The sequence below is a fragment of the Podarcis cretensis genome (assembly GCF_951804945.1).
Source record: "Podarcis cretensis genome assembly, chromosome: 5".
NCBI classification, from domain to species: domain Eukaryota; kingdom Metazoa; phylum Chordata; class Lepidosauria; order Squamata; family Lacertidae; genus Podarcis; species Podarcis cretensis.
Genome location: NC_137174.1, coordinates 79,361,960 through 79,373,530, shown reverse-complemented (window position 1 = coordinate 79,373,530; position 11,571 = coordinate 79,361,960). Strand labels below are relative to the sequence as shown.

The 11,571-nt window shown below is 43.3% G+C and overlaps 1 long non-coding RNA gene across 1 annotated transcript; it reads right to left on the bottom strand.

Moving 5' to 3' along the window:
• Positions 1–4,635: 4,635 nt before the first annotated feature.
• LOC307216035 lies at positions 4,636–6,398 on the bottom strand. The gene is made up of 2 exons (XR_013838895.1): positions 5,723–6,398; positions 4,636–5,036 (listed from the first exon to the last, which is right to left on the bottom strand). It is a non-coding gene; the product is annotated as an uncharacterized lncRNA (long non-coding RNA).
• Between the last annotated feature and the right edge of the window lie 5,173 nt (positions 6,399–11,571).

The window sequence follows — 11,571 nt, the reverse complement described above, 5'->3', positions numbered from 1 at the left end:
CTTCCAATAGGTGGGGTTAGGAATGCAGCCTTAATCTGTTAAGACACAGGTCAATGCCATAACAAAGCATCAACCTTCATTTAAATATGAAAACTACTCTTTATAGATACTCTGCAGTCCATACACCAATAAATGAGGTACAACACTTCATATAGGTACTCGTTTTCATGACATACAGAAACAGTGGTGGTAAGACTTCATTTTAAGCTTCTTAGAGCAAAATGAAAGACACCCAATTGAATGTCAGCCTGCAGGAGCTACTAAGGATGCCATGCAAAATCTACATAAATAAATGTGCATTTATTCAGATAATTGCAAACAGAGTTGGAACAGAGCATATGACCAGATTCATCGTAATGAAAAAGGAATCAGAAAATTGTCTTCTGAAGTTTACCTAGGAAATATTCATAGCAGGGATTACATTTTCAGCTGGGGTGTTTGGGATATGTCTTCCAAAATGCTGACAGCTATAAGGCTTGGAAATTAACTTCCTGGTCATAGATTTTGACATAATTGTAATGTCTGCAAGAGACCAAGGTAAACAAAACAAAACAAAAATGCTGTTCTCCCCATACATTTAGTGGGAGTGGGGGCTGATGCCAAGGTAGTAAGAGAATGTGGTGGGACCAGTTATTTCCTCATGCATAATTCTGAATTTCTTGCTCTAATGAGCCCTTCTGCATTTCCATGGCAATTGTCACTCACCTAGGTGAAAATGACTTGGTTGAGGGAAAACTGTTGCTAAGCCTCAAAAATTAAATGAGACCTGGAAATGCTTGACTACACAGCCCCAGTCTGACATATCCCACCTTATCTCTGTTGGTTGGTTGGTTGGTTGGTTGGTTATGCAGGCTTGGAAAGGAGTCTGTAATGTCAGGGGTTTCAGACAGGGTAGCCAGAGGAAATCATGGACTGGCTTCCTGAGAGGAGCTCAGGATCCTCTTAGGAAATCAGAATGTAACCTTGCTTTACACCTCGTGACATTTTTAAAGCATCAGTCAGACCACTGTTTAAACCTACTCTGACCCTCATATCTGTGTTGCTGTATCATAGAATCATATTACCACAGAACTGTAGAGTTGAAAGGGACCCCTGGTCCAACCCCTGCAAGGTAGGAATCTCAGCTAAAGCATCCATGACAGATGACCATCCAACCTCTGCTTAAAAACCTCCAAGAAAGGAGAGCTCTTACATCAGTAGCAGAAGTCTACAGTTGACGTTGGCAAGTTGAAATGTCTCTGTTTCAATTATGTAATAGATACAGTACAGGTAGGTAGCCATGTTGGTCTACCGTAGTCAAAACAAAATAAAAAAATTCCTTCCAGTAGCACCTTAGAGTAGGGTTACCAGATGTCCCCATTTCCTGGGGACAGTCCCTGGATTTGCAAATAAGTCCGCGGACAAATTCCATCCCCGGAATGTCCCCGGATTTCATCTAATGTCCCCGGGAAATGCAACAGTGGCAGTCTCAGCAGCCCTGAGCAGTTGGCTCTGGCTGGCTTCAGAAGCTGCTCGGATGTCCCCATATGGTGGTGTTGCAGGGGCTTTAAGATGCAGCTTCTGGGCTGCCTCCACCTTCCCTGACCCCAGCAACTAAGCTGTGAAGGGAGGCTTCATGCTGCCTATCAGAGCAGCCTCCCAACTCCTACTTGTGTGCAAGCAGGAGTGGGGCGGGGATCTCTCCCTTCCCAGTTGAGGAATCCCCCCCCCCCGCTTGCATGCAAGTAGGAATGGGGTTGGGGCTGCTCCAATGGCCTCACCGCCACCGCTCTCAGCCCTCCTTCTCCACCTTCCATGCCTGACCCACTGCACACTGCTTCCCCACCACCACCACCGAAGAACCAACAACTCAGGGGCTGTCCAGGCTCATGGAGGAAGGAGATAGAAGCCTCGGAGGAAGGGGAAATGTAGCAGTTGAGGTCAAGGCAGCTGCCTCCCCTCTTCCATCGCTGCAGCATCAACATCCCGAATGTGTAGTAATTAATTAATTAAAGCGTCCCCGGATTCATTGAAAAAAAATCTGGTAGCCTTACCTTAGAGACCAACTAAGTTTGTTATTGGTATGAGCTTTCGTGTGCGTGCACACTTCTTCAGATACCAATTAATAGAGTCGAACACAGCAGAAAGGTCAACAAAGGCTACATAAAGATTATTCTTAGCGTTCTTGGCATTTTTCCTTATGGTATGGTTCAGAGTTAAATATTGATCAATGGTACCCCATTGGTTCTTCGTGAAGGTTATAAAACACAGTTGCCCACGTATGGATGTCAGAGGGAACTGTGGTTAATTTTAAAGCAGATTTGGCGCCAGCTCCCTGGGGCCCTGGGTGCCCGGGCACCCACAAAATTCCCCATGAAGGGGCTGGGTACCCACAAATTTTGACACCAGGACCCGGGGAACCAATGGTTGCAGGCCCAAACTGGGACTCCAAGTGGGCACTTACTTTCACCACACTGGTACACTTCTCTGGATTTCCACTTGCACATTGGAGCTTTCTTCCTCCTCCCCCTGTGCCCCCCCAACACTTTGTAGCAGATTTGGGGTGGGGGCAAATGGCGAGAGAAGAGAGTGGAACATTGAGAACCTCGCACTAACAGAATGAGTTGCTTGGATACCGCCTCACCTTCCATACATGTGGTCTTTTGTCTTCATTCTGGGGGAGGGGAGACCTCATTCCTCCTTAGCTATCTATAGACTTGAAAATCACTTTAGTCTGCCTTTGTATACAGTGGTACCTCAAGTTAAGTACTTAATTCGTTCCGGAGATCCATTCTTAACCTGAAACTGTTCTTAACCTGAAGCACCACTTTAGCTAATGGGGCCTCCTGCTGCAGCCGCGCCGCCGGAGCACGATTTCTGTTCTCATCCTGAAGCAAAGTTCTTAATCTGAAGAACTATTTCTCGGTTAGCGGAGTCTGTAACCTGAAGCGTCTGTAACCTGAAGCATATGTAACCTGAGGTACCACTGTATTCTTATTCTTATTTGTGAGCTTCATTCCAGGTTCAATTTGCAACTTTACCCATTTTTTTATTTCACTTTTGTGATCATGGTCTTCCAAAACCGTCTTCTTTCATCCTAGTTCAGTTGCATGCCAGTCAGCAGTTATAGAAAATGCATCGTGTATGTGTGTTTGTATTCTTCCAGGCTATTTGGCCATACATCACATGGGGAAGCTAATAATAGTTCTTCACCATTATGTTTGCATGTAAAATTGGCTTCAAGTCAATAAAACTGACTGGAAAGCTGGACTTTGAAGATTTACTGAGGAGGGGTGACCATGACCTCTTATTAGTCAATTTTATGAGGAATGTTCGATTTGGAGATGCTGAAATCCCAAGACAAAGAAGCCAAAGAAAGCTGCAAAAGTAAAACAAAAAACAAACAAAACCAATTAATAGCAGCAATGTCTTCTTTTGCATGTGACTTTCATCTGATCTAAATGCTCAAAGCAAAAGAGATCTGATGTATTGAAACCGTTCACAAGAAAGATGCATGCTGCATACTAGACTGTGAAACAGAAATGCAGCTTCCTATGTTCCTGAAAAAGATCGTGCTTTGTTTTGAATGATTTCTCCCCATTTACACAATTCGTACATATGGTAGATTCTATTATCTGTATTTATGGTATTGACTCCAAAACCCATTTGGAAGGTTAGATAGTTCTTGTTTTGAGCTGCTTGCGTCAACAATTTAGGTACAATCTAGCCAAAGTTAAATAGAGTAGGGAAGATAGCTTGGTGGTTAAGAATGTAGCTTGCATGCACCAGATCCTAGATTCAATAGCATGTACAGTTAATTGGATCTCAAGTAGCCTCTGCAAGAGGCATTCCACAGCTGCTGCTGAAGGAGACAATACTAGCTAGATGGACTAATTGTATGGCTCCATATAAGGGAATTTTATATGTTCAGACTCTAAAACAGGGCTAGCCAGCAGTGAACTACAACTCCCAAGATCATTAGCCATGCTGAATGGGGCTGATGGCAGTGATGGAAGAAAACATCTCGAGAGCCCCATTTTGGCTTACCCTTGCATTAAAATTCTTATTTTCACATTCCATTGACGTTAGTAGGAGGGAGGTTTCTCATTGATGTGCCAGTATTTGATTCCCTGCTTCCACAATTTCTCTGAGCCTCTAACAAAAACCAGCAAAGCATTCACATGCTATTGATTTCAAGGTTGCCAAGAACAGTATATTTTAGCCATCAAATGCCTAGGGAAACAGAAATGGTTTTAAGTTCCTACTGCAAGTAAATAATGAGGGAGACAGAGGCACCTCACCAGACATCTTAGGTGCCAGAACGCAAACTTGCTCAAGATCACAGGATTCCTTAAGGAAGAACTTCCCAAGGAATCTCCATTGTAAGGAAACGTCACGTCTCCAATTCGTTGAGGAGACAGTAGTCAAGCAAAGTTGTGTTTCTGTGTTTTTCTGGCTGGTGGATTCATTATGATTCCTTTCTTTACGCTTTTTCTGTGCCATCCACACCCAATCGACTGTGTCCCCTGGGTAGTTCACAATTTAAAATCAATAAAATACAAATACAATCAACAGTACTAAAACAATCAATGTATAAAAGCAGCACCAGCAGAAAATAATAAGCAGCATAAAACCAGAATCAAAATCTCTCTCACACACAATTTCATAGTATTTATTTTACACTAAGTTAAAGCTTCAAATAATGGAAAATGTATCTTGGAAACACTCTTTGTAACCAAAGGCTGATTGTGTTGCAAAATCTTTGATACAGATGCTTTGAGGGAATCCAGTGCTAGAATCCATTGCTCTTGCAGCAGTGTGTGGTAGTAAAAACTTTGTAACTCAGTAGGCCGAGCTATTAAAAAGTCAGTCAATGTGTTTCCACATTTAACAACCCATGGGAGCTGACTTCCCAGTGCTGTGTTATCATTATGCTTTCCCAACAATGAATTATCACTTTCTTGGCTGCTCTCCAAAGGTGAACCCTCCATGGCACTAAGTTGAGGTATGGGCTTTCCAGTTCCTTCTTTTAAGGTAGGAGGGAAAACAGCTCATGTCTGGAGGAAACAAACAGAAGCGGGTGAGTGTGTTCAGATCATTTCTTCAGGAGTCCTGTCACCATTCACATATAACCCTGGCAAATGAACCTTCTCAGAAGATGCAGAATTTTCAAGTGACAAGTACCACACAATGGCTTTAAGGGCACTTTCCAAGGACTCTTCACAGATTTTAAAAAATGACAGCTGTGTGGTATAGTGGGTAGACTATTAGGGTTGGACTAGGAAGGTTCAAATCGCTCCTAGAACTTGCTGCTTCAAGCAAACCATGGTTTCTCAACCTGACCTACCTCACATTTTGTGAACAAAAATCATATAACTCCCACGTGCATTGCCCTGAGCATATAAACTGGCCTCCCTCCTCCCCCATTGTGTCATTTGGCTGGCATTGTTCAGCATAATACTCTGTAAACTGCCATTCATAAAAAAAGAATTCAAGGGGACTTATTCCAAGGTGAGTATGTCAAAGATGACAGTGTCACTGAATATGTCTTCTGCTCCCCGCAAATCAAAATATATAAAAAAAAATTAAAAATTGTCCAGTAGCACCTTAGAGACCAACTAAGTGTGCATGCACACGGAAGCTTATACCAAGAACAAACTTAGTTGGTCTCTAAGGTGCTACTGGACATTTTTTAAAATATATATATATATTTCGACTGTGTCAGACCAACATGGCTACCTACCTGAATCTCCCCACAAATCAGTTCTGCAGTTGAAACAGGAAAGTGAAAATAAGATGGCTGGCACATGGAGACACCTGAGAGTTAGTCCACCCATACGTAATGGTGATAATTTTGTTCCTGGTGTAATTGCCTCATCACACATAACTGATGAGCAAAGAGTGTTCCATCACATTTGCTGGACACAGTTCACTCTGCAAAAAAGATCTTGCTAGTCATGTTGCAGAAATTTAGGCGTGTACATATCGCTGCATACGAGGTGAAAGAATTAATAGAAATATGCATTTCCAAACTGAAATCATCCTTACTTCCCATACATTTCTTTCTTCTTCTTTTGGGCTCCTCAGTCTAGCAGTTCTCTCTCTGGCTCTATAGGCCTCAGCTTGTCTTGACAAATGAATGCATTGCTTTGGGCACAAGTACAGACGCTTATCAACAACTGTCTCGTACAGATATGTTCAAAGACATGGCATGAAGTTCCTCTGTACATTTTTCTTCTTTGGCCCAGAAACCTTTCTGACTAGCCTTCCTTGAACAAATTCATTTCCTGTTAAATGGTGAAGCGAGGAAATAATCACACTGATATGCTGAAGAAGGTGGTTGGGGCTTCTGCACAAAAGCCTTCCTGTTTGTGCATTCTTAGGCCATGACAGATCAACTAATATTCCTCATATGACCACTCCCATAAGGATTTACTGAGTGCTGGAATAACAGAGGAGGAATTGTCTTGGGTTTGGGTATATAAAAAAGCCCCCCCAAAAAGGGAGGGGGAGTTTTTTCTCAAATGTTTTGCAGGAAATTTGCCTCAAAGTTTTTAATTTTATAATATATCAAATTTAACTGTTTTTGTAAAAAAACCCAAGTCTTTCAGGAATTCATTTGGAGACAAAAGAGGGGGGGGAAAGGAGTGGAGAAGACATACAAAGATGTTTATTGTCTCAGCATAGGAAACAGAAGAGGCAGCAGACCTGAATTTTTATTTAGTAATTTTTGAAGTCACTCTTCTCTGAATTTCCCTGAAGACAGGCTGCCAGTCACTGTCTCTCACCCTAACCTACCTCACAGAGTTGTTGTGGGGATTAAATGAGATGGGGAGAACCTTGCATGACACCTTGGCCTCCTTGGAGGGATAAAAGTGCAACATAGAAAATAAAAGATAGTTTGGGGGTTGGTGATGGGAACATAACAGAGGGAGAGGGGTCGTAGAACATTCCTTCACTTTCTGTCTCTCATGTGATTGAAATCACACAAGAAAGCGGAACCCCTGGGCCACGTTCACACCAGACATTTAAAGCCCTAGGTACCATTTTAAACAGACATGGCTTCCCTCAAAGAAATCTGGGGCTGTAATTTGCTATAGGTGTTAAGAGTTGCTAGCTATGGTTCCTGGAGTTCCTTGTGAAGAGAGATTGATGGTGAAGCCACTCTAAGAATTGAAGCTCCAGAGGGTCTTCTAACAACTCTCAGCACTCTTAACAAACAACAGCTCCCAGAATTCTCTGAAGGAAGCTATGTCCTTTTAAAGTAGTCTGGTATTGCTTTAAATGTCTGGTGTGAATGTGGCCCTAGTTAGAGCAAGGGTTAGTCTCATAACAGTTTCCCACAGCCAGACTGCGACACTAAATATGGAGCCCAGATCAATTTGTTTAGCTGGTGGAAGGCAAAAGCAACTACCTGTACATTGTGCTGATCACAACAAGCCTTTCCTAATAGATTTTGATTTGATTTATTAAACTTTATACTTTTAAAAGGGTCTCAAAGTGATGTGCAATAGTTACAATACAATAAAACATGATACAAACATATCAAAACAATACACAATACAGTGGACACTCAGGTTGCAAACATGATCCGTTCGGAATGCACATTCACAACTCACAGCGTTTGCAACCCGCAGCTGCATGTCTGCGCATGCATGGGTTGTGATTCAGTGCTTCTGTGCATGCGCAAAGCATGATTTAATGCTCCTGCGCATGCGTGACCGCCGAAACCCGGAAGTAACCCGTTCAGTACTTCCAGGTTTCAGCGGTCTGTAACCTGAAAAAACGCAACTTGAAGCATCTGTAACCCAATGTATCTGTACAGTAATCATTATAAACACACTCACACTGGGGACTCACACTGTATGTCTCCTGACACAAGGTGACAAAGGTGGTCTCATTACACCCCAATTGAAATGAATCTGGAAAACCCCAAAATGCCTCAACTGGTCAGCAACCACCCACTCATAAACCTCACCAAGAAATAAGATCTTTGTACTTGGTCCAATAATTAGTTATTTAGATCTTCCAGGTCCAAGGAGAGTTTCTGGGTAAAGAGATACCTATATCTCATTAGTCTGATGAATGTGGAAGTAACTTGGTGCAGTGCTTGAGTGACTTCAAAGAAGATGCTGAAAGCATGGTTCAAATGTCCTGATGTGCCACAGTGATGTCACAGCAGCCCATAGCGTGTGTGCTTAGAAGTTCCTTGCCTCAGGAGAGGAAGGCCTGCAGGAGGCAAAGCCAGATGCAATTGTTTTTCTAGTGCTCATTAATGGCCAATAACCGACAGTGGCAAATGGCACACCGGTACAGTAGAACAAGGAAAACAAACATGCTCATGGTGTCCTGAAAATTCTCTAACCACATTGCTGGGGTTATCATTCAAAATGAAAATGGCAGTTTCCCACATCAGATACGGTGTCAAACCACATCAACCAGCTCAAAAACTAAGATTGCAAAGGGGCAAAAACGTTTTTATAATTTCTTTGCATTGCTCTTTCAATTACCCTTCCACTTTATTGCACCACTAGATTCTGAATGAAAGAAGAAGAAAACCTCGTGTGTTTGCAGAATTGAGTCATATGGCTATAAATCATCTCTCTGGTGGAGTCAGGCAGTTGAAATAAAGGGAGAGAGCTGAAAGGGAACACCCACTGTGATATGTAGCACAGCATAAGCTAGGTAAACATACGTGGGTACTTTTTATTTTCTCCTGCTCTATGGAACCCTAGGGACGCGGGTGGCGCTGTGGGTTAAACCACAGAGCCTAGGACTTGCCGACCAGAAGGTCGGCGGTTTGAATCCCTGCGACGGGGGGAGTTCCCGTTGCTCGGTCCCAGCTCCTGCCAACCTAGCAGTTCGAAAGCATGTCAAAGTACAAGTAGATAAATAGGTACTGCTCCAGTGGGAAGGTAAACGGTGTTTCCGTGCGCTGCTCTGGTTCGCCAGAAGCGGCTTAGTCATGCTGGCCACATGACCCAGAAGCTGTACGCCGGCTCCCTCAGCCAATAAAGTGAGATGAGCGCCGCAACCCCAGAGTCGGTCACGACTGGACCTAATGGTCAGGGGTCCCTTTACCTTTTTATGGAACCCTAATTTCCACTTTTACATGGAAATGCTGACTGTTTCAATGCTTGAATATAGAAATCCTGGATATAGATGCGAAAAGAAAAAGGCACGGCCGAAAATAATGATGTAAAGCAAATCCCATCAATGATTTGTAAGCTACTGAGGTTGTGATCTTTGACGTTAGCGAATTATCCCAGGATGCAAAAACCAGTCTGTTGCCAAGTTGTGCTTTCCTTTTTTGCTGCTCCCTTTAATTTCCAAGAAAGGAGGCAGAAGTTCCCTTTGCAGAATCGTAAACTGTGGTCTCTAACAGCACTATGAGCAGCGGTCACTTCTCACCTCTTGCAGCCCGCATTCCTGACGTCCCAATAGTGGCATGCAAAGTGCAAGAACAGCAGTCTGTATCAGTGACTCACAGCAAGACAGGAACTCTCAGCAGATCCACCCTTCCTTCCTGTACTCTATCAGCTGAATCGCCAGAAAAACCACAGGCAAAGGCGAGAGCAAAGAAAACCCGGGCGGGGTGGGGGGGGAGAGCAAAGCATCGCTCAGGAACATTTAGAAATGCAGGACTCTTACTACTACATTGCAAACACACACGCACTTAGGACAAATGACTTTTAAGTCCCTTGACTGCCCCTTTTCCAGGAAGGCCAGCTATTTCTAGAAAATCTGACATAACTGAATCAGTTGCAGAGCTTCTTATTCCCAGCAGTGAAGGTTATTTAACCAACTTCTACAGTCTTAGTTACAGATAGGTAGCCGTGTTGGTCTGCCATAGTCAAAACAAAATAAAAAAATTCCTTCCAGTAGCACCTTAAAGACCAACTAAGTTAGTTCTTGGTATGAGCTTTCGTGTGCATGCACACTTCTTCAGATACACAGTGTATCTGAAGAAGTGTGCATGCACACGAAAGCTCATACCAAGAACTAACTTAGTTGGTCTTTAAGGTGCTACTGGAAGGAATTTTTTTATTTTGTTTCTACAGTCTTGTTGAGGAAGACTGGCTTTCTTGTTTTTTAAAAAAATAACAATGAAAAGGTGACTGGGCTGACTTAAATTTTTGAATTTCCCTTTCCCCTCATTGTATGGAATCAATAATTTTGTTTTACATTTTCCAAAGGTGAAGATCCTGAGAACATAAGAAGATCCCTGCTGGATCAAGCCAATGGACCATCTAGTCCAACATCCTCCTCTCACAGTAGCCAACCAGATGCATGTAGGGAAACTACAAGCAGGATCCGAGCACTACTTTCCCCTCCTGCAGTTTCCAGCAAATTGTGTTGCGGTGAGACCTGGCAAGCTAACCCTGTGTTGTGGGTGGGTACGTTTGGACAGCCACAACACCCGATTGGTAGGTCCCTTGATGCAGGGTTCAATCAGGCCAATGGGACACAAGCTAAATGGATCAAGGGACCTATATAGACTTATGCATGTGACCCAGAGCTTCTTCTTTCGGTGTGTGCATCGGAACACCCGCCCACCTCTCCCTATATTTAGGGATTGCGTGCGTGACCTTGCTATGCTGTTGTGTGTTGTCTGTCTTTGGGACAGGGGCACGGCAGGAATTTCCCCACTTGGCTGATTGGCTGTTGCCATTTCGGTTTCGCCTGCTGCGTAGCAAATTGTCACAACTTGTAAGGTTGCGGATAGGCTCTGGTTCAGGTGATAGGGATGGGAGAACGCTCTCACCATCCCTATGTGAAGGGTATTCTGTTAAAGGAATTCTGGGACTCGATGGTTTGGTCAACCCCTGTGAGGGGGTTGTGCCCGTGACTGAGTCCAGGGGGGCATTTGGGTGGCAGAGATAGCCTGCTCCCAGTTTTCCGCTTATCCAGGTGTTCACCCTAGGCTGACCTATGCTGATGCTCTGGGTCAGCGCTACCTGCAACAGTGCAGGGAGCTAGTCGAACCAGAGCCTATGCAACCATTCACTTGCTGTAATCAATAAAGTTGTGGCCTAAATTCTGCCCAAAACCAAACCAAAATTTGAGTCTTGTCTGAATTTATTTAAGCGGGAGGTTTAAAGGTCTAAACACGCAACTGGTATTCAGAAGTGTACTGTCTCCGACTGTAGAGGCAGTGCATAGCAATCATGGCTAGTAACCATTGATAGCATTATCCTCCAATCCTCTTTTAAAGTTGGTGGCCAGCATTGCATTCTGGGGGAACAAGTTCCACAGTTTTACTATGCACAGAATGAAGAATTCCTTTTATGTGTCCTGAACCTCAGCTTCATTAGATATCCACGTGTTCTTCCTCCCCCCCCCCCCATAAGCTTTATTTGTTTTCTGGTTACATACTCCACATACACATAATGTGTTGCATTTTGCATTTATACTTGCTCCTAAGCGCTAACTTCCCTCCTTCCCTTTTCCGGTTTTTTTATATTACATATAATTTTATCGCATTATTTTCATCCATTTTGTATATTGTTATTCATTTTCCATATTTGTCCATAGTATATCCACAAACAAATAAATCCTCCTGTTTATACAATTCTTGTTGTCTGTATTCAT